Raw genomic sequence first — 24,361 nt, 5'->3', positions numbered from 1 at the left:
TGGAGAAGTGGAGATTATTGCAGTGCTGTCCCTGAATGTGAACAAGAGTTCAAAAATAGGCACAACTTGTGCGCATCAGGGAAGCTGATCAGTATAGGTGGATTTTTGAGGGCAATACTCCCATGCGAAAGAAGAGAAACAGCTGTCTGTCCCCAAGCCTCATTGGGAATTAATCCAGCTCAAAGCTGGATTAACTTCTATTTAAAAAAAAAAAAAAAAAAAAAAAGCCCACAAACTTGTATTCCACTGCCACATATGGCGATTATTTAGACTGCAAATATTAGGCAGGGCTAGCTGGTTGGGTACTAGAGAAAGACTCCTTTAAATCACTTATTTTTATCCTGTTGGAAAAAGTGGGGTGGAGGGGAGAAAGCATCTGTCACCCATCTGAGTTTGGAGGGAGCTGAGCAGTGCAGGAGGGTGATGGAACATCTCTAACATGATGCGAGGTTGCATGGAGCCACTGAGGGAGGGCAGTGCAATGCTGCAAGGCAGCACGGTCTGTATCCAAGGCCCTGCCCTTTTTCTTTGCTCTAAACAGACTCATGTCAAATGAGAAGGAAGGCTTTCGGTACTTACAGGGGGCTTATAAGAAATGTGGAATCATTCTGTAAGGGGTAATGGTTTTAAACTTGAGAGAAGGTAATTTTAGATCAGGTGTAAGGAGGAAATTCTATACTCGGAGGATAGCAAAGCCTTGGCATAGGCAGCCCAGAGAAGCTTAGGGTGCCCTATACCTGGAGGAGATTGGGGCCAGGTTGGTTGGGCCCCTGAGCAGTCTGGTCTGGTGGGAGGTGTCCCTCGCAAGGCAGAGGCTGGAACTGGATGATCATGAAGTTTTTCTCAACCCAAGCCATTCTATGACTTTATATGACCCTAGGACTTTTCCATTTTGGAGTGACATATGATGGTCATTTATGCACCTTGGGAAGAGCAGTGAGACATGTTTGTGTTTCATTCATTTACATGTTCATACACAGGGGAAAAAAAAAAACAAAAAACCCTTTTTTTTTTTTTTTTTTTTTTTTTTTTCCATACAGACTCGGCAGGGATCGAAATAACTAAAAGGAGAAAAAGAAAATTGTTGGTTTTACTAGAGCAATTTTCAAGGTCTGTCTGTTTGTTGCACAGTCCAAGTCCCAGATAGCTCAGCTCAGGGTCCGTACCATCAGATGGGCATTTCATTATCAAAAATACCAATATCTGCCATGGAAGAACTGTTCCCATAGAGGACCCCAAAATCTCTGTGAGGGTTCTCCTCTCTGTGGCCTATCCCCCCCAAAAAAGAAAAGAGCTGGAAAGCATTAAAAGATTCTTGCCACCTTTTAAAGGTGATTCTTAGTATGCGGTTTTGAATTTCTCTGGTTTCACACATTGCTGGTTATGTTGCCTATTATAAAGGATTCAGTAAGACACACTTTCTCCCAGTGGTATTTTATTTTGACACATCTCAAATGAAAATACAGCTCATTATCTTATACAGAATTCAAATATGTTGTCACCTGGTTTTCCTGCATTAAAATATGATTCATTTTCGCTGTAGGTATATGAAAAAGCAGAATGACTCTGTAATAAGCCTATTTAGTAATTTATTTATGTATTTTTGTTCACCTAAAATGGGGCAAATGTCAGGCTGTCTTCTTTTCAGATGTCTTTGTGCTCAGAATACAAGCGCTCTTGTGTCTGGTCCTGCTGTTTTCTTTGCTGTGATGGTTTTGGTTCTCGAGAGGCATATTTAAATTTTCATAAATAGAGTAAAACTTTTCAGGAAAAAAAAAACACAAAACAAAACAAAATGCTCAGAGACCTAATTTCTTTGAGTTTTAAAAGTATTATTTATAATATACTGTGAAGTATCTCAGCCCTGTTGGGGCAGGGCTTTCTGATGGGTCAAAATGCGAAACCTTTTACAGGACGCAGATCAAGGGCTTGATTAAAAGAGATCTGCCGTTCCACTGTGTTTGGTGAAGTTTCTGCAGGCACTGCAGCAGTGAATGTGGGGCTTTTGAACATTTTTTTTTCTCTTTTTTTTTTTTCTCTTTATTCGGTTTATAAGATATAAAGCACGAAAACTTGGCTCAATTGGGTGTGCCAGTCTGTTGAGTTTACCTGATCCAGAAGGTGTTTTAAATTATGGAACCCACAAGAGATCAATACTTCTCAAAACATTGCCGGCACATCGGAACGTGTTCAAAACAGTATGATTTTGTCAGGTTCCCACAATACCAACCCGCAGCTGAAGAAGCACGTCCATTTAAGCTCTTGATTAACCAAAACTAGCGTTAAAGAGGCGACCTCTGATCCGCACGTTTGAATTTCAATCTTGGAACAGGCTGCAGAGGCTGCATTTAAAGTTGGAATTTTGTTTCATTTGCAGGAGAACGGAAGAGCTGGCAAGCTGAGACACTACCAGTACTTTGTGGAAACCGACATATGAATTTGTTCTACAAATGTGCCAGGGACACACTGATCCAACAGTTAGATCACTTCCAGAAGACACGGAGTTAGATTTCTGAGTTCACTTCCAATTGCTGACTACTACTATCCAATAGAAGAAAAATTCTGCATAAAGTAAACAAGGTAATTAATTATAGCGCCCAGCGATATCCCAACAAGAGCTAAACTTTAAGCATGCAAAAAATAGATGACAAAACAAATGGTAAACTACTCTAATTCTTAAAACAAAGAATGTTCTCATTGGTTTTGGGGACTTGAGGTTGCAGATGGGCTTTGGATTTGTTTGCATGATGGAGGTGAAGCAGAAATAACTGAGATTAGATTTGGTGATAGGAAAGTGGAGGAGGAGATTCTGCTGGAAGGACAGAGGGGACAGCAAGCATTTAAGTGAATACATTAACTTCATTTGGGAATATGTAAGACAGAAAACCTCTTGAACACCATGGGGGATGACCTGTGCAGAATTATTGCACAAAAAGACCTTTTAACCTTTTTCACGTGTTTTTAAAATGGCGTAAGGCTCACATATAATGAAATATCATTTCGGCAGTCCTATGAAAGACCGGTAACTTTAAGATCTGATGTCTTAACTGTGTTTTTGTTCTTGAATATAACTTGCTGATAGCGGGCCACTTTATTTGAAAAAGAGGTCCAAAGGTAAAACACCTCTATGAAGGAAATAAATATATCCGTGACGAGGAAATATAGTGGCAACAGCAGTGTGTTATCATTTATTCTTTGTTTTTAGTAGATCAGAGGAAGACTGACTGTCACTGCAGAGGGAAAAGGGCATGAGAATGAGTATTGCAAGAAGAAAAAGTCTCATTAAAACATTCCTCCTTCTCTGGGATGAATACAGGGGAGTAAAAGTGTTCCTACAAGAACTGTATTATGTAGTGATTTTAAATATGGTGTGAGAATGAAGGACATATGAGCTGCAATGAGAGAACCAAAGAGGAATTATGTGATGTGTTCAGGCTGGGGGCTTGCTTCACATGACAGCAGGAAGAGAGGAAAGGTGCAGGGAAAAAAAATCGGAATCTGCTCTATTCTGAGCCTTTAATGTCAGCCATGTTGGTGTTTTGCAGCTACTTACATTTGCTGATGGTTCCCGGGCACTCCTGACATTCAACTTTGCATCGTCCCCTAAAAATTGGAAAGAAATCTCTTTGTGAATGACCTGTAGCTTTGACATCACCATAACTAAACAATTCATTTCCTTTTCCTTAAGTAATGGTGCAGACACTTGAGGAGCAGAATGCTGTGAGCTTTTATTTCCAGTCTGAGGACAGTTCTGTGATAGGTGGGATAATGCCAGAACCTACTTTTCATTAGACTGTGTGATTTGACTATATATTTCATGGTCTGAATGGTTTGAGTGAATAAGTCATGCCAGAATTTATGGGGTTTTCATCACTACAAATGAATCTTCATCATTACTATGTGGATGTAAGTATTCTTGGGCTGCAGAAGACCCACCATGCCAGTACAAACTGATGCCAACTTGTTGCCTACTATTCCCTTAACAATGACTCTGGGCCACTAAAACTCCAGGATCCCATAGGGACCTTCCTGGCCATCCCATTTTGAGTTTGCAGGACAGGATCCTGGTCTTGTGTGAAAACCACTGACTAAAAATTCTCCTTTCTCTTTTCTTTTACCTTAAGAAGAGGAATGACCAAAGCCCACCTCCTTCTTTTTGGACCAGGCTGCCTTTCTAAGTGCAACAAAAAGCAACAGAAGTGGCAGAGAGAATGAATACATATTCCTTCCCTTCACGTAAATCTTTTTTGGGGGGTTTTTCCTTGCCTTCCCCTCCCCATTTATTTTAACAGTGGAAAAGCTCTGGGATTTAATGCCCAACTTCCCAGGATGACAGCAAGACCCTCATGACCCAGCAGTGAGTCCCAGTTCCCACCTGGGTGCCTCTGGAGAGTGACAAATCTCTTGGATGTGCTCTCACATCCCAGAATCACAGGCCAGGAACATCTGTCTGTTTCTTCCCTTCCTTCAGACTGCCCCGAGGAGGAGGGAGGCAGGCAAGTAAGGATATGAAAGGCAAAGGCTCAACTGGCCGTGTTACATTAGCCAACTCAAATAATTCTTATTGGCTGTGGAAACAGCCTTCCCATCCAAAGCTGTCTTTATTTTTTTCTTCCCTTTTTTCTCCCCTCCCCCCCCAAAAAAAAAAACCCAAAACCACCCAAGAACAGCTTATTTGGGGCAGGTTCCTTGGCCGTGGGCCAGCTCTCCCTATTGCCTCTCTGTGCTACTTCCCAATGCCCCCCAAGTGACCTTACTGAAAGCCTCAGGGACCAAACTTTACCGAACAGCAAAATCAAAGTATGCAAATGAAGCTCAGATTATTACATATATAATGATAATTTTTTTCCTATGCTATTGCCTGTGCCCAGCTTCCTTCCCTATGACTCTGAGTGCTTCAGAGCTGTATATAGCTGTTGAGCTGAAGCACCCAAGGATGGCTCTGAAGCAGGAAGAGAGTTCAATCTGCAGGCTGGTTTTCCAGGCACTTTCTTTCTCATTCTCCACAAGATAAGATGATATTCCTCCGGATCTTGCTGTTATTATTTGGGTGTCTCTACTTCACAGCCAAGGGCAGATGAATGCCTTGCGCAGCCTCTTCAGTCCACTCTAGTTCTATTTTAGGCTGAGAAGACTGTGCTGCTTGGATAGATGGGTGCATTTCATGCCAAAAGCTCAGTTTTTCTGCAAAGTTAGGCATCTCAGTTTGAAGAAATAAGTACAAGGTAAAGCTGTTTGAAGGAGTGCATGAAGCTGAGTTGCTATCAGATGTATATGGCATTAAGTACGCATCCTGACTAGGCACTCTCCTGCAAAGAAGGAGAGATGATGTTTACTTGGGCATGTTAATGAATGAGAGGATGCATATTGTGACACTAAATCCTATCCACAGTACCAGTTCAACAGGCATTTAAACACTGAAGTCTGAACTCTGCATAACCAATGGGATCTCGATGAAGGATGTGCAAGAACACTTGTCTGAAGACACCTACTCTTTATTTTTACTACAAAATCAATTAGCATTTCAAAGCAGCCATCTGACATGTACAACGTCAGGAGCCAGATGTTGGCATTGTGATATTAATTTAAAAGGAGAATTTTTTATTATTATTTTTTTAAATGTTGACTTCACAAGGATTAAGTTGAATATTCTCAATGTAGTAGAAAAAAGAATTGACATTCCCCAAAGACAAACATTCTTGTTTTCTATTTGGTTCTATAGCTCAGTGATTTCTCTCTGGAGGAAGCACAAAACAGAAAGAACTTCTGGTCTCAGGTAAAGTTTTGCTTCAGCTGATCTTTCTAAAAACATGCATCTTTTTGGCTGTTTCCATTTTGAATCACAGAATGGCCTGGGTTGTAAAGGCCCACAGTGCTCACCCAGCTCCAACCTCCTGCTGTGTGCAGGGTCACCAACCAGCAGCCCAGGCTGCCCAGAGCCACATCCAGCCTGGCCTTGAATGCCTGCAGGGATGGGGCATCCACAGCCTCCTTGGGCAACCTGTGAACAGTGCGTCACCACCCTCTGGGTGAAAAACATCCTCCTCAGATCCAACCTAAACCTCCTACAATGAAGCTTATACATAATTTATCTTTATAAAAGTAAGATTAGTAAGTAAAATGTGTGTTACTGAGGTTTTATCATGTCGCACTGAGTCCTTTTTCATCCCCTAATCACGTGTTTAAACTTAGTTAGGGAATCTTAGGACCAAAATCCCTGCTGCCTCCTCTCTGGTCCAGCCAGACTGAACATAGTCGCAACACTGCTCTTTGCTGGTACGCATCCTTATCCCCAGTGCCAAGGAAAGCCCTTCCCCTCTGTGTTTTCCTGTTCGCAATACTGGTATGGAGGCCAAGGACTGACAATCTTTCTCTTAATTCTAAAATCCTCTCCTCCAATAGGGAAAAAGGAAAATGATTGAGAAACCTCTTGCTATTGTTTGGTTGTTTGGTCGTAAAGGGGAACTGGACTGCCAAGCCAGCATCCCAACAGCCCTGAATCTCTGTTTAAAACTATGGGTGAAAGGAGAGAAAAGAAAGATCTATTGTTGTTATTATCATTACAGACTACCTTTACAATACAAGTGTTCCACTTAATATTTTATAACTCCACATCAGCCACTGCAGTCACCCAACAGCATTTCTTATTTATCCAGTCGGACATACTAATTTGCTTTTATCAAAATACTTGAAAAAATAATTGTCTCACCTCTCCTAGGACATGCTAGAGGGTTTATTCTCTCCTTGCTATCTACATAGGTCTAAATCCTCACGCGTTGAGAGCAGAATAGGCTTTATGCGTGTACCAATTTCTTATGATTTCTAGGCTATTATGCCCAAATCCTAATTAACCATTATTAAAAATAATGTGGCCTTTTATGCCACGTGCGATATACCAACATGATAAGATACGGTGTTAAAGTCCCAAGTATAATGTCATTTCACTGCTTTACTTTTCCTCTTTTATTAGAGATTTCTAACATAATACTGCGTTTTCATCTGAAGTGACAGGATTCAGTACGTACTTTGTAGTCTGTGTTCTGCAAACTGCCAAAGCAGAGTCGTTGGATTTAGTTTTCTAATAATCACACAGCCATACAACACGCCCGTACATGTCAGGAACTGAAGGAAGCAAATTTATACACAACAACGTGTGTTTTGTGGATAGCGATAACCCACCCAAATCTAATTTAATCAAATATTTAAAGAGGTAATAATTAATTTTTAAAGGATTGAAGTGAACCGTAACTAGGAAGAAATGTTATTGTTTATTTTTAATGCCAGAACTGTATTCCGGATGCATTTTTAATATTTCATTAAGGTGCTAACTTTCATAGTCTATTTTTTTCAAGTTTCATATCTCACTGATTTATTTTTTTTCTTCTGAAGAAAGGTAAAATGCTGTAGGGAAACATAAAGCTTAGAATGATGCATTCTTTGAGGAGCTCTTCTTAAAACTAACTGAAGTCTTTTTATGCAGAAGTCTTCTTTAAGCCTTTCTGGACAAGCAATCTAAAAGCATCTGGTTGTGAGCTGGGCAAAGGGTTCTTTCAGCCAGTGGTTGTGTTCATTGGGTTGTGTCTCTGAGCTATCTGTCATCATTCTTACTTTCCAAAAGAGACATCTGCAAGAAAGGTTTTAAAGCCCATTGCCTTTCAAACCCGTGTTCTGCCCTTCCTCAGTCCTTTGCTTTTTGTTTTATTCCTTCTTTTTGATGGAGCGTCTCTCACGTTTTTGAGCCTTTCATACTCAAACTGTGGAAGCCTGTTTATTTCATTCCGGCTCCAGCCCTAGTTAAAGGTGTGAACGACCAAAGTGGAAGGGGGCACACGCACATTAACACTGCCGTGGAAAACATCGCCTGACAGATGGATGCATGTTAAATGGGTGTTTGAAGAAAGGTGTTTGCAATAAAAATCCTGACTATGGCATCAGAGGAAGACCACACACAACTTTCTACTTTTATTTCTGTATTATAAAGGGGTTAGGCTGGTTCTAGTCCCTATGCTTTGTACCGTCACTTACTCATATTTGCTATTTTGTGTATGCTTGTATTTGATACGTAATACTAATAATTTATGTATTACTATTTGCATGTTTATTTCAAAGCCTGGCTGTTTTCAAGGGTCCAATCTGCAGCACGAGGGTCTGAGTCAACGTATTATAAATCACTGGTTTATCCAATAAACAAAATGGTGAAAGAATAAATCGAATTTCTCCAGTTTCAATAATCAGTTCTTGATCTCTGGGGGATACTCACCTAATATGTAACAGTTATGGGGCTGTATCTATGAATACGATGTGCAGATACACCCTTGCTTGGTTTTATCCACCTCTGACCAGCCCTAAGAACTGAAGTGTTTAAATTCTGGTAGAGAACTGAGGCAGGTGATTGGAACCTCTGAAGACCCTTCCAACCCAAGCCATTCTTTGAAAGACAAACTGTAGATTAGATAAGAAGTTCTCTCAGTTTCTGTTCCTAAGTCCTTAGCTGTTCCCTGGATGGGTAACAGGACTCTTTAGGCACAGCATTGCATTTTCTACCATCTTTTCCCAAAATATTTCTGACTCAGTTATCTCCTGCCTACACAGCGATCTTTTGTGCCCCCTGACTTAGGCTGAATTGGTTTCTCTGTATGTACAAACAGGATGGCTTTTCTTTTTTGGTCCTTATTTCATAATTGCTATTTCTATTGGTTTGCTTCTTTTAGTTTTCAATTATACTTCCACTTGATTATCAAGATTATCAAGAACTAAAACATTATTCACATCTGCATATGGTTGACGACCTTTAGATTCAAGTCTGTTTGTATAAACTTGCAAATACGAAGGGATACGTCATAAGACCTTGTAGGCACCCAAATTGTCAGTGAATTCAGCCTGAAACTGGTTTGTTCAGCTTTATTGAGACCTCTTTGCAAGCTGTGCTTGTGTTATGACAATGGATTGTTTGCAGATTCTTAAAATGTCCTGAGTTGATGGAAAAAAGGGCAATTTTTTCTCCTTACAAATACCACTTGACTTTGAGAGGAGTGTTTGAAGCTACACAACCAGAATAGGAGCATTCACACCCGCTGCATGAGTGGCTCAAAAACCCTGTCATTTCTCTCAGGCCCAGCTCCAGCAAGCACTTACACACATGCTTAACTTTATGCACACGAGTAATCCCATTGATTTAATGGGATTATTCCCCTATGCACAGTTACGCAAACATAAGTGTTTGCAGGACTGGGGTCTATTTCTCTTGCGATGATTTGAAACCTGTAGAAGAAAATGCTGTATGCAAGTTAGATATTATTTAATGGCTGCATATTAAGCCTGAATATTTCTGCTGAAATTGGTGAGGCTGTGCCAGTTTCTTTCTGGCTGAGAAACTGTCCTCTTCTGTGTGCATTGTACACTCTCAGCTTGCTAAAACTCATTGTGGCTATCACAGCATAGAAAGGTGTATGGGAACTGTTGAGTCACAGCCTGAACCACTGATTAAGCAGCTGGGGAAAGGACCTGGCCAGCCCTGGGAGCACAGGTGAAGGCAATTCAGCTGTTTGAGTGGATGGGCTGCAGCCTGGCTGCACCTCTTTCAGACCCCATGTAAGGGCTGACTGCCACTGAAGAAGGCTCTCTTATTGGAGATCCCTCCCCGGTGGAGCTTTCCTCTGTGAACCTGGAATCTTCTGATACAGGTGAGCAATTTTATTCCTTTGTAGCACCTTTCTATCATGCTGATCCTTCATCATTATACCTCTGGTGAAACACTTTTTCATATACATATATGTACATCAATATATCTATACGTGTAGAGATGTATAGTGGAAAAGTACTTCCGAGTATCAAAAGATGATGTGTAAAAATGGATGTTGCATGCACAGGATGAATACTGTTATGAAAATAACTCTAAAACAAAGAACTGAACCTAAAGTTGCCTCTGACATGGATAGTTTACTTTTAACTTGAAATTCTGCAGCCAAGGTAATTTTTAATAATGTATGGCAAGTAATCATATGCCATAAATGACAGAAATTGCATATAAGTAAAACAGTACTTCTTTTACCAGTGGTGGGAATCACAAACGGAATGTATCCACGGTCAAGGCAGCAGGAACACTTGTAGAACAAAAGCAGCTAAAGAAGCTGGTTTGGCCCAGCCATGTTTTGATGTGTGGTGTATCGTGTTGGCTAAACAACAGCATTATTAAATAGTTTGGGCTGGAGCATCACTGGGCTCTTGAATGTGGTGAAAGGAAAGAATCGTGCTGTGTCATTCCATAGAAAATACAAACAGCCTTACGCCACTGGCACATTCAAACACCTAGTGGGATATGCTGGGCATCAGTGTTCAAGGTTTTATGTAAGGTAACAGCTGCTTTGGTCAGGCAGTTAATTAAATGTGTTAATTTTCTATACAACCCACAGTAGTGACAACAGGTCAAAGTGGAATTTTATGACATTTCAAGGTTCCCTTATGTGATCTCAATGGTGGATGGCACCCATGCCATCTTCAACAGCCCTTCACTGTATGATGCTGCCTTTCCCCTCTGGAAAACTTCAGTCTTTGACTCTGCAAACATTGCAATTTTAATATATTGGTACTACTTGCTGGGTATTGCCAGTTGTCCCAACTCCAATCCTGAAATGCGGTTTGGGCTTATTCCCATACTGGTGCTGGTTTAGTCTGAAGACGAAGCAATTTATTTGCAAAGCTACTTTTAATTTTCTCCCTCCTCTCTCATTTCTTATGAGAAATATTCAATGAGTGGATCTGTAGGGTGAAAATAAACTAGTATGGTATTTTTTTAATAGATATTGTATTTGTCAGATGTAGAGTTACAGAACATTCTTTCCTTGATAGTTCAGTTTGCTGCGTTGCAACATGACAAATTCAACCTTTTCCATAACATTGCTACTTCCATAACACAGTAATAACTCAAAGGCCTCGGGAAAGATAAGGTAAATGGAGATGATTCATGGAAACGGCTACAAAACCTTTTTAGAAATAATGGACTGACAAATATGAACAATATTTGAATAATATAAACGGACTAGACAAGCTTCCTCTCCACTGAATGGATAAAACACTGTGAAGAAATGTGGAAGAAATGTAAAACAACAAGTTAAGTGTATAAGGACTGACCGAAAATGAGTCACACTCCCACGCTTTTGGCTCACAATTTGAAATACTTGTTTTTTACTTGATTGGGTAGCCACTAAAAGTATATAGTAAGCTTTGTTTGAATTTAATCTGTCACTTTTTTTTGATGAGTGACAATGATTTTATGACATATGTCACATAGTGTCACATCATTCAAAACACATTAAGTCATGCTTTATCCAGTCATTTCTGAAGGCAGTAATGCTATTCAACGTGACGTGACATGAGGAGATGTAACACAACTCAACAGCTGAAAAAATAAAGGGAAAGTTTGGTAGGTGTGACATGGGATCCTGAAATTACATTGTAGTGAATCTTAGGAGGGAGATCCCAGGAGCTAAGTTTGTAAAACAGATCTGTTGCTTGACTTGTGTCTTTAGGATGATGAGCTCTGGGTTCATGTGCACAGAGGGGCAGTGGGTGGATACTACAGTCATGACAGCAGTCTCGCTGGGCTTGGTAGAACAAACTAGCTCTTCAGGAACTACTTGTTGGAGAGTCTTATGCCTGAAAAGAGACAAGACTGGAATTCTTTATGGTTTGAAACATCAACACAGTCTTGTTTCACATTGTTTTGCCTCTCACCGTTTTGTTCATGGAGCCTAGAAATATGGATTCTTTAAAATCTTTGGGTACTGTCAGACTTGGAAGCTAAAGATCAGCCAAGCTTTGATCCTTCCTAAACTCCCCACCTGGAATCTCCCTTTAAGTCTTAGATGTACTGCTAACCACTGAACATTGCAAACGGGGCACACAATTGCCTGTGAGACCTGACGTGATGTCCAAAAAGCTGCTCACAGCGCTGAATACAAACAGAAATGTGGGCCCAGCTTTCTGAAATTATTCACCACCCTATTTTCCCAGTTTCCTATTAACTTCCTTCTTTTCAGAGATGCTGCTATTTTTAAGGCCTGCTTTTTCCCTGTTGGTTGTCTTGGAAGACATCCTCAGTGCCTGGAGTTTCCACCATGTTCTAGGGCAGCTGAGAACTGATCTGAGTGACGTCCATTCACCTCTTTCTTTTGTTCTCTAACCGTCTTTTAAATATTCAGCCTGCAAATAATTAACAATATCTTGAAATTCTTCCACCTTTGCAAGTAAAGAAAAACTTGTGTAAATTCTCACTTTGTTGTCACACCTGTTGGAAATCACTATTACAACTTAGGTGTGAAAGAACGTGACTGAACTCTACGTAGTAAGAAAAGTACACACACCAATCTCAACTTAAGTGCATCACCGCTGCTATAAAACAGACAAAACTACTTTGGTGACATTCGCCGTTACTGTACGTTGACAAGTTCCCATTTAATTTACTACATATGGTTCTACGTCTCCATAGCTACTCTCGTGAATTCATTATTCATTAAATAAGTGATGAATTTACTCAAATATTGCAGCCACATGGCCGACACAAATGCATTCTAATATTATTAACACGTTGCCAACTTGCAACTCTTCGAAGTCTGAGTAAATGTTTTGACAAGAAGAGGCAGCAAGAACAAATAAGTAGTAGCAGTCTAGATGAAGTTCAGCCATAGTTCTAACAGCTTTAAAGTCTTAACAGTGTTTTCACTGGGGCAGTACCAGATAAATTGCTCTTATGTGTGCATACAAGAGACTAAAATTCCTTTGAAAGTTTATAATTTCTCATGGGAAAACACAACATAAAAGTTACTTTTACTCATAGAAAAACAACACCATATTTTCCTGTCAACCTTTGCTGTTGGGAATTTCAAACTTTTTGCATTTTTTCCCTGTGATTCTTTGTCGACCCGGGGGACAGGCGTTTACAACATAATTTACTTTCAGCGTGTCTCTGTAAATCATTGTAATACTTTCTATGGCTAAGAAGAAAGAAAACGCTCTCAAGTTGGGCGGACAAAGTACTTTTCTGAGCCTCCAAACTAAAAACACCTCGGCTTCAGAAACATGGAGAGATACAGGAAAGTTTTACGAGGGCTTTGCATGAATGTTTGTGTTTAGAGGTTGTAGCATTTATTAGGAAATATTTATTGAACTGTATTTACTTGCAGTAAAATATATGGAATGCCTGGAAAATAAAGTGTGTTGGTGGTACAAATTAAAATCACCAGCATCCCATGTTTGGGGAAGGCTGTTATTTTTTCCTTGCTGTTATTGAGGTCTGTTGTTGTCCCTGTTGTTGTATGGGCTTAGCAGAGCTGTCTCGGATTAGGTGATTTAAGCATGGCCTCCCATAAAAAAATAGCTGGAAACCTGTAGAGCCTTTCAGCCTCACTTTTTGAGGCTGCTGCTAATATCAAGGCTCATTCAGTTTTACATTAGAACTTGATGACTTGCACATTGGTTGAACCTTCACCTTTTACAACCTTAATGGGGATTTATTAGCTATTTCACAGTGTGTAAATTTGAATCCAGGTCAGATGAGGAAGAAAAATAGGGCAAATCTGGGCCTTAAGTATAACCTGCATATAATATATCAGGATAAAAAAAAAGGTGCAAAATTAAACAGATGATTAAAAGTGTCTAGAGCAGTCAGAGTTTGAAAAAAGAGCTTGATAAATTAGGGGTGTTAGCGGGCTGCTTTTTTTTTCTCCCTGAGTTCAAACTCAGGTGACTGGTGAAAGTCTGGTTTCCACACAAATTCAGCAGATTAAGGAGTTAAAATAGCTTGTTAACCTGTTTCTGCTAACTGCTCGCAAGAGGAAATGTAACACAGGTGTGTTTGATATTCGCAAGATTAAAGCTTTTGTCTACCATCAAATGTTTGCCACATTAAAGCTGTTTTAATGAGGTATTGGAAGATAATGAATGTAAGCCTCTAATTCACTGCAGAAGAGACAGCTTGCCCCTGCTCTGACCTCACTGCAACCAGGTATCTACAACAACATATTAGTCACACGCAGACCCAAAGCCAAAATAGCCTCTAAAAGCGGAGGTGCTTCAGGTGCTCGGGGGAACTTTTCTGCTCAGCATCCTGGTAATTTAAAGTCAGATATTCCTAGAATGATGGTTCCCATCTCTTACTATGTGAGGGCTGCCCAGAGGAGGTAAAAAAGCAACAGGCACAAGGAGGGGTTTTTACAGTGCCTGTGGATGGGGGAGGGCGAATAAGGGGGGGGGGGGGGAAGAGGGCACAAATTAATGCTGTTGCTCATTCATGTTAACACTTAGAGATACTTCGATAGACAATAGCAGGAGCGAAGATACGCTTTGGAGGGCTTTCTGGTTAGTCTGGTTCTGTATCTAATATCTGATGGAGTCACCCTCCCGCAAGGTGAAGGTGTGCTGCCGCTTCGTTGTTCTTAATAGAATAAGCTCCAAATAAAAATAAAAGAAAGATCCCGAAAGGTTCTCCAAACCAGATTTATTTTGGCATGCGTACGCAGGAAACTATGTACTGTAGCAAGTTTTAAATACTGTATTTGGACACTAATTCTCAACTGCCGTCATCAGTTTGCTGACAGCCATCTGCTTGGACCCTGCTCCTTCCTCCCATTCAGCACAGCTAAAGTAAAATATTGACAGAAACAACTTCTGCAGCAAAAGTGGAAAAGTTAATAACATAACTGAAGTCACATAGGATTTTTTTTTTTTCTCTCTCTAATGTTCTGGAGCCCTCCTCCAATTTTGTTTTGCTTGTGCCTTTATTTAGATGAGTACCACCCATCCTAAAAATAGGAGGCTGTATAGCTGGATATCTTTAGATGAACAGGTTACCAAGGAGAAATCTATAGTCTTAAGTGCCTACCAGATAGTTTCTGTGGCTTAGTCCTAATGAGCGGTGCACGTGCTCTTGGGGAGCTGGCACACCGTGCGGTACATTGTCAATCAGAGCAGCAAAAATGTTGTCATGGTGCGGCTGCTGCTGAAAGATGCAGAGGAACATGCAGCAGATTGCTAAAATAGTGATGTAAGGAGCCAATGCAACACCCCGTGTCATGCCTGGGGCTCAGGGCTGCCTGGGTGCTGCTGATAGCTTTGCTCTGCTCATGGCTTGTGCTATTCCCCACCTGAATGAGTTGGAGCTGCTGTAGCTCAGCACAAAGCAGGCTCTACCTTCAGCTCTTTGCAGGAAATGCCATTAAAGCTCTTGCACAGGTCATAGGGCAATGCACAATAGATGACTTCACCACTAATTAGTTCAAAAAGAAAAGTGAATGTGTGCCTACATACACACAATCACACACAGATATACGTTCACATAAATAATTTATTTATCGTATCTATTTATAATACATGAATCTTTTATATTTTATGGCAATACCATCACGGTTTTTAGATTTACATCTCTTATTAAATTCCCCACACAACAAAACACAGCGCTATAGAAATATATAGCCCTGCAAACTGATTCAAGACTTCTAATCCAAGTGGTCTTACTGTCTGCAATATTCCTTTCTAAATTGTGCCATTACGTCCCACAAATTGACTTGCAGTGAAAGATAATTTCTTTTTATTCTCTTGCAGTGTTGCAGTAGAAAAAATCTTTCCCATAAAGAACAATGTGACAGTTTTCGCATTGAACCTTCTGCCATGTATGTCTGTGACTGCAGATACATGCACACCCAACCTGAAATCAGCCCTGAGAGTAGATGGGTATGTTTGATGAAGGGGTCAATTAAAACCTTTCAGCACCCTGTGTCCCAGATGCTGGACCACGTAGCTATGAAGTGTGCTGAGGGTGGCCCACCAGCCATATTGCTCTACCTCGTAGGTTCTCATCCTCAGAAAGCCACAGGCATAATAAAACACATCATAAGACCAAAGAGCTGACTGGGGACGGAGAAGTATAAACAAGGCACTATTGACCAAGAAGCCATAGGGCTGGTGAAGCCATAGGAGTGATGAAATCCATACTGCAAATTATTTTGCTCCTACATCTCCAATGGAATTAATGAACATTCACAAAGATTTTAATCCCTGACATAGATGAATGTCAGGAATTATAACTGTATAATATTTTAAAGAAGTGTTTATAGCACATAACGAACTTTAAGACTATGGTTATAAAAAGTCCTACAGGTAAATAACGTAAGAAAGGAATAAGTCATCATACGTTCTGGATACTAAAAGAAGCAAAACACACAACCACGTCCAACTAGGGAATGTTCTGTTGCCTGCTGTGACATAGTGACATCTCAAAGACTGACATGTTTCTCAGCCCTTAAGAGCAGTCACCATCTGTACGGAGCACAGAGCTCAGCACATCTGGCAAGGGAACACCTCGCCATAAAACCCGGGCCATGACTGCAACCAAAAAACTGCAGAAGAGGAAAACTGACAAAGGTCTCCTCTGTGTATCTTTCCCTCTGAAGTGTAATATCTATCTTCAAACAGTTTCTTGGTATAGCATCTTTAATGCCAGCACTTATGTCAGACGAGTCTACAAAGATGACGATTGACGTCACTGGAGAATCTACAAGTTTTCTGTGAGCAAAGTGTCATAAAACAGACCAACAAACCAAATTCTCCTCCCTGACTAACACAAGACATAAACACGCACACAGCTCTGCACAGCCATATCTAATTGTAAGGTCATGCCTTTCTTTAATGAGCTCTCTAAAAGTTTACACCAAGTTTCCTCAGTGAAACAGGTAGGGTCTCATTGATCTCCAGCCAGGGCTGTCATTAAAGAGGATGGGGTTCCAATTTCTGATTAATGAAAACTATAATTATGTACAGATAATGAAGAGAAAGACACGTTTCCATGTTACTTTAAACAAAGAAGAGTTAAGGCCTTATCTTAACTATGCATTGGCACTGCAATGCGAAATGGTCATGCAAAATTAATTTTTAATGTGTTCAATTTATATTAAAAATTTCTGCAAGTGTGTGATTTTTTTTTCCCTTCTAAGTCTGGAGTGCTACTTCATTTACAATATTCCCTGAAGGTGTTTTTTTTTTAAAGAGACTCTTAAACTGAAGCCATTTTAAGGGTTTTATGAGACATTATGTGAGCTTTCATATGCAAGTTAGTCGTTAAGTACCAGATATTATATTCTGTAATATGCTTAAGTGATATTAGAGGCTGTATATAGCCTGCAGTAATGGCTATTGCTGCTTTTTTAATTTATCAAGAAAATGCTGCTTAAATAAGGAGCAAATCAGTGCTTGGGTGTAGAAAATATAAATGTACAGGAAGTAATAGTATCACTGCAACACACTTTGCACATCCAGCTCCCCAGCGGAGCAAACACAAAGTCTTCTTTCCCCTACTCCTGTTGACATACATGGAAGACCCACACACACGGTGATGGAAATATGCAACAAGAGAGATGTCGCTGAGTCTCACTGAGCAGTATGTGAGTGCTGCTCCTCATGACTTCACGACATTTAATATTATGCCCTCTGTTAACTGGGTGGGTTTCTTTTTGGTACAATCCTTGGCATTCAAACAAAGTAACGTCTCACATTTGGACACAGCCCAGTGAAGTCTTTGAATGTTCATCCTACAAAGGGAAATATTTTTGTTAAGCTGGATTCATTGGTCAAGCTATAACAGCTAGGATAAAAAAACCTCACGTGGTGAACAAACTTGCTGTTTTTCTTTTGGTCCCTCTTGCTGAGAAATAAGGAGGAAAAAAATAAAAAAAGAAAGAAAGAAGAAACCTTTAAACTGACAAGCCTGTAGAAATTGAAAAGTCACTTTACTTTACTTACAGATGTGCTTCCTACTCCCTGCTCTGACACAGAAACAAACCCTTTTGTAGTTGTGCTGCATGGAAGTGGGACACAGGCGTGTTTTGCCCTGCCCACCCCACACACTTCTCCCTGCTCTGAGCACACAGTGCTGCGTGGAGCCCAGGGCTCATTCCCTTCCCTCTGACCAGGGACCGCAAATCCTTGCCCAGCTGCAAATTCCCACTTTCCTGCCGTGTTATGATTGAAGAAATGTATTTTAAATGAGAAATCATCTTCTCCATTTTCTTTCTCTCACCCAGCTGCTGTTTCCCACTCTGATTCCTGTTTTGGAGCCATAATTAATGTGTTTTTTTTCTTTTTTTTCTTTTTTCAAATCACACCATCCTTCTCTTTTGCTCCCCCTCCTCCTGGTTCTCCTCACAGCTGCAGATCCTCACTCCTCCTTCCATCACCGTCTCTATCATCCTCGCTCTCCTCCCTCCCCTGGCTCACTTAAATATTTCAGAGAATAGCAATCCAGCTCCATCCAGGCTTCATGGCACTCCTCTCTTCTCATCTGCACTCATTCTCACTTGTTGTCCCTGAGAGGAACAAGGTTCTTGGCACGCTACAAGCTGCCTCTCTAACAAACCTGGCCACAAACGAGCTTAAAGCTGGGCACCAAATAGGCAACACAAACCTTAGCAATCACTACCTTGAAGAACAGTTTTGCAGGCAATGCTTGAGCCCAGGCTCTCCAAAGTGATGCAGTAAAAGCCCAGGACAGACATCTCCCCAACCCACTGGCTCTCTCCATCCTGATGACCTGACTTTAGCCTCTTCCTTTCATCACAAAACCCTCATTGATGGCTCCTTATCTGTCCAAGATCACAGAATGCTAGAATGGCTTGCATTTGAAGGGACCGGCAAACATCATCTAGTCCCAACATTCAGATGAGGAAAATATAGGATTCTCCAAAGGAAATGTAGCATTTGCTGTCTACACCCATGTATGAGGATTTATTGTGGTTGGATGACAAGTCTGCCATGTGGGCTGCCCATCATTACAACTTTAAGGTGGCTTTTGCTTTTTGCTGTGGAGTTTGCTGCAATTCCTTCCCACCTTGTTTGGATGAGGATGTCACAGTGCTGCCAAATGCGTTTCAGTTCAGCTCTTTCCATGGCAAATGGACAGAGAGCTGGACTGAAGGCCAGTAAGAAATAACAGCATCAATGAAAACACACACAAAAAAAGAACCAACCAAAGAACAAACAAAAAAAGAACAACAAAAAAACTACCAAGCAATCAGTAAATTTAAGCAGCAATATATTTATCAAGTCTATCAACAGCTGAGTCACCTCCTCTCTCTGTTGAGCCCAAGCCTGAGCCCCAGCACTCTGCCCGCAGACCTTCCCCAGCCACTCCTGGGCTCTGATATCAGGAGCCAACTTTTATCCAGTTTCAAGCTCTTTCACATGCTCTAAACCATTTCACACGTTTCCTATGGGTTAAATGAGGAAGACCCTGCACAGAGCTGTCCTGTTAATGTCCATCTGGTCAAAGGCCAGCGAGGCTCTTCAACAGTTACCAACTTCAGTCCTACAATCCAGAGTTTGAACTGGATTAATCCACAGGAGACGACACCAGCATCTGCTTCTCTTCTCTTTCCCAGCCCTTTGCACACATGCACGAAGCCTCATTAAATTAATGAAGATATTTTCCCATCCTTCACCTTCGTGCATGCAGCTCTATGTCCATCTTCTACACACCAGCTACGTGCATGCATGTGCATATGTGCACTTCATGTGTGCCAAGGCACCTTCCCCCCGTTACATACAAACAGATGTTCCTATATAGAACGCATATTATAAATCTAAATCAATGCAGGAAATCTGAATAAATCACAGCTAAGTCGCAGCTTAAAATAAACATTCTGGGGAAAAAAAAACTATATATAAGCAAATAAACTTTCCTTTAAAAAAAAAATAATTGGCAGAATGTTTATTTATTTAACAACAGCCATGCAGTTGCTTACACTTACTACAAATGTTTTATCTCTTCTTCCTCCGCACCTGTCCCTGAGTGAATAGAGCCACATCTGTCTCATCTTGGCATAACAAGCACACATCTACATCTGCGAAAGATGATTCCATTTTTTTTTTTGAAGGAAACACTGTCTACTTTTACACTCCTGCAGCCTGCAAGGAATTCTTGCACAATGGATTTTGTGTCTTGCAGGAAGGCTGCTAAATAGTGAATAGTGAGTTTGGAAATGATGCAACAAAAGTAATGCCTTATTTGAAGAACAAATAGTGAGACGTGGATGTAAATATGTGTTTATTCTAAACTTTACAGAGACGACAGATGCACTGTGATGCTACCTTCATGTTACTGTCTCTAGCAAAGCAGATTCTCACTTAGCAGCACTCAGGAAATGAGAGCTTTAAAGTACAGGGATAGTAACTGGATGTAGACACTTACACCCATCAGCTTCTGAGTCAAAGCCTGGATGAATTTGGTAATAAGTAAAAAACTTATCTGATGTTTGTTTAGTGGCAAATATAACATGAGATAATGGGCTCTATGGTGGGTTTGGATCTTTGGCCAGTATTGTCAGTATCCTTTGTTTGTCCCTTCCCAACAAGATGCTCGTGTGTGGGAGGGGGAAATGCTACACATGGGGGATGTGCAGGGGGACGTGTGGTCAAACCAGGCAGCCTGCAGTGGTGGAATGAAGCGTAAGAAGGGTCTCAGTCCTCTGGGAAAGCCACAGGGTCAGCACGGCCAACATGCTCCTGGCTGAGAGCTGCCTCTTGCTGTCCAGGGTTATGTTATTAATAACACTCAGTAGCTCATTAAATAAATGAAGAGGTGAGCTTTGGCTGATGTAGTTAAGGGTTTAATGAGGTAAAATAGCGAAATAGCCAAAAACCTCTTGCTGACTGCACCGCCAGTGATACTGAACTGATGAGTTGCGGTGGTGTTATGAACTTCTTTTATGGGCCTGGCTATCAAAGCTGAAGCAGAAATAAAGGAAAAGTGCCCCAGAGCTCCTCATCACTGTTGGGTTTTCATACTATCGCCTGGAGCCAGGGAGAGCATCAATCCAGCACCACTGTGAGACCTCAGGTACCCAACCCAGACTGTGTCGTGTGCAGTGCCAACAAATCTGTGTCTGCTGACCAACCAGGGAACACGATATTTTCAATGTGCATGGATGGCAGAGAGATTTCAGTGAGAAACGAGGCCTGGCCAGGAAGTAGAATCTTTGTGCATGGAAAAAATATGCCTGTAATAAAAGTTGGCTTCACTGCTTTCCACCACTTCCTGGCCATTTTTCATCCTTTGCCAACCTGGAGATCTGTGCAAAGTATAGGAAGCCCTCCTTACTGTCTTATTCGCTCAGAACTTTTGAACTTGAAAAAGAAATGGAGAGAAAAATTAAATACAGGAGTGTGTTTCTTCTATGCAGAAGTGAGTGTTATTCCTCTCTGAAACTTGCTGCTGCTTTTCCCTCACTGTGCTAAGGGGGTACAGAGTTGTATCGAGACAGATCCATTTCTCTGTGACATCAAATCTGTTCCAACTGTGACCAGAATCAAAAGAAATCACTAAGATTATATTCAAAAGTAAATTATTTTGCTGGGGGGAAAAAAACCACAAACAATCACAATAACAGAATATGGTATCAGTTGCAATTATTTGAATGTTTTCAGAAATGTATGGATAGTGAATGAAAACTCATCCTGTCAGACCCTTTAAAGGGTCAACAAATTGAACTGATGATTTTCTTTTAAGACAGTTATGAAGTGGGGGGGACCACTTGTACTCAGTGACACAGTCCTTCTGTGCACTGGACTGGGGTACACGGGTCTCATGTGCTATGATGTTGGGCTTTTTTCCTCCTCGTGCTTTGTTTTTAATGTATATTTTCAGTGTTTCATGTGCTATCTTTAGGCTTTCTCAAAATTAACTGCTTGATTTACCCGTCCTTCCTCGGAATTTATGATTCATATCTTCCCTTTTTTTCCTCTCCCTCTCTCCTGCCAGACCTTTCCAACTCCCAACTGCTCCTCTATCTTCTATATTAAGCACCTCAGGCTCTGATGTACTTGACAATGCCTTGTACTTTAAAAACACACACAATAGCACACTGGCAACTAAAGATATTTGCTGTCGTGTGACACACATATGCTAACTTCACATTCAAGGCCTTTTACCATCTTAGTAAATACCCTACATTTACCTCTTTATCTTCTTTACATTCACTTCAAATTTCATTGTTAAGAAGCCACAAAACAATAAATAAATAAAATCACTGACATAGTTATATAATGTGTATTATTTACTTAATAGCTGTTCTGGTCTATTGGGTAAATATATAGTCAGGCAGTTTTTAAAAACATGTATTACGTACCCAAGAGACCAGAGAGAGACTCTGAAGGAGCTGTTCCAGTCTATTGGGTAAATATGTATTTAGGCAATTCTTCAAAATATGTTAAAATTCCTTCAGTGCCATTCTGGTCAATTGGTTAAATATGCATTTAGGCCTCATTTTTTTTTTTTTACTTTTCTTTTTTCAAAACGCCTTTTATGTAGCTGATGATTGAAGAAACTGTAAATGCTAAATGTGTTTTTCTTCTTTTACCGATGAGCACGGCTTGTTATTTGCTCCCAGATCTCAGCTCTGTTCCCTGCTGCTGCATTTCTTTGAGGCCAAGGAAGAACCACACACGGCATCATCACAGAGAGGGGTGGCACAAGCAAAGGCTAAAATGGACATGGGTGTATGTGAGCAATGTTATGAATGGCATTAACCCTTCCGATGGCTGTCCTGCTCACTGAAAGCGATGTTCTGCACACATCTTCCCTGCATCACACTCAGTGGATTGCCATACTTAGCATTGCACCATGCTGGTTCAGCTGATGGATATTTTAAAGCCAGGTGCATTTTCAGTATTCAGAGGTACAAAACATCATTCAGAAGTCTTGTTCTCAATGCTGGGTTTGCTCGTATGGGTGAAGTTTAGCCCAAGATAAAGTACGAGTTATATCAGGGCTCAACCAGCAGCACTCACATCACTCTAAATACATGAATTTATGTATCTGTAAGATGATAGATACATTCCTCCAAAATCTTTTTAGGTGTTCAAGGCGACAGGATAATCAAATGTGATGGCTGAGCTGTAACACAAGTTTCTGAAAATCTGCATGTGAAGTAGCTGTGACAGATGTTAGTGTGCTGGGGTTTGTGCAGCTTCTGCTGTATTTCAGTGGAGCTTGTATATTTACATCTAGTTCTGTCTGAGTGATCTCTGGTGACAATTTTACACATTGGAAGAAGCAGGGGCTGGGCTCAGCAAGTGACTCAACAGAGGCAAATGAGGAGACTTCTACAGGCTTTTTCCTATTAATGCACTGCTTTCAAGACAATTAATGACAACTCAAAGCTGAGTATATGCATATACTCTTAGTGTATTAGCCCAAATCCTCCTGTGCTTTGCTCCTCTATTGCAATGAACACTTTTTGGTGAAAACAGAGGGAAGTAATGTAGAAGAGAAGAGATAGAAATGAGCATGGGAACAACGGGAGCACATATGTAAGCTCACACAAATTCCACATGCATCTGTACGTGTGGAGATGAACGTTGTATTGGCTCTACCTATATCCTAAATAGGCAAATGCTAACGTAGAAATGCTCTCCTTGAAGGCAGAGGGGCTCCTCTTATGCTTAAATTTAAGCCAAGTGTAAACCTTCACAGGCTGGAGTAGAATGATGTCACCATTTCAAATCAATCAACTCCTTTTGTTTTGCATTAATACAAGTAGAATGCAACTTTAATTCTGAGGAATGTTTGAAGGAAAACAAATATGGAAAAATATTGATAAGAATCCTCATAAGGAATATTGATAAATGAACATGTTGATAAGAAATCTTAATAAATTTGAGGCTTTATTGCCAAAATAAATGTATTATCCAAATTATTAGACCAGCTGTAGTGCTAGTATAAAAATAACAGTGCATTTGAAGTGATGCTGTGTTAGTCACATCATTTCATAAACAATGATCAAATCCCTTCAGAATAAAAGAATCTTCCCTGTCAAATATCATGAGATGCTTTCCAGATCCACCCGTGTATCTAGGCCTTTCCATTAATCAGGACTACATAGGATTTTTCTTTTTAAATCACTGAGCTGGATGCCGAGAGATGCTCTCAACAGGAACTGTTGCTGTGTAACATACTCAAGCCTGAAATGTGATTCTATTTTTATAATATAAGGATCTCTGTGGGCTAAGGGGAGTTCTGGTAGGTTTGGTGTCCAGATCTGGATGTCAAGCTTATTCTGTAAAAAAGGCAAAGTTCCATATTTCAATAATATTCCAGTTTGTTGAGGTTGGCAGGGACCAAGGATCTTTCTTTCCCCAATTTATTCTACAAGCCATTGGTGAGGTTTTCCTCTTTAAAAGATACTCCTGCCTTGACAGGCAAAATGGGGGTAAAGTGTAACCGGAGCTTCTGAGATAGCTCTGCCAAACTATTTTCATTTCTGCCTACTTAACCACGTTGATCGCCCTTTCCTAAGAGAATAAAACAAATAAATAAAAG

At 40.5% G+C, this 24,361-nt stretch overlaps 2 long non-coding RNA genes across 4 annotated transcripts in view; one reads left to right on the top strand and one right to left on the bottom strand.

The window, feature by feature from the left end:
- Positions 1-5,910, top strand: part of LOC107317064 — a 36,663-nt gene extending 30,753 nt beyond the window's left edge. Inside the window, exons 9-10 of one of the 3 annotated variants that reach the window (XR_004307945.1) lie at positions 2,378-2,580; positions 5,723-5,910. This is a non-coding gene — a long non-coding RNA (uncharacterized LOC107317064). Of the gene's footprint in view, positions 1-2,377 lie in introns of all 3 variants that reach the window. The other 2 variants (XR_001556708.2, XR_001556709.2) reach the window with 2 other exon arrangements.
- The window catches only part of LOC107317065, a 241,635-nt gene continuing 218,692 nt past the window's right edge, over positions 1,419-24,361 (bottom strand). The window contains exon 7 of the long non-coding RNA XR_001556711.2: positions 1,419-3,603. This is a non-coding gene — a long non-coding RNA (uncharacterized LOC107317065). The remainder of the gene's footprint in view (positions 3,604-24,361) is intronic.

This window comes from Coturnix japonica, chromosome 7 (assembly GCF_001577835.2).
Source record: "Coturnix japonica isolate 7356 chromosome 7, Coturnix japonica 2.1, whole genome shotgun sequence".
Lineage (NCBI taxonomy): Eukaryota > Metazoa > Chordata > Aves > Galliformes > Phasianidae > Coturnix > Coturnix japonica.
The sequence above is the reverse complement of the archived record's forward strand: the minus strand, read 5'-3'. Positions and strand labels throughout refer to the sequence as shown.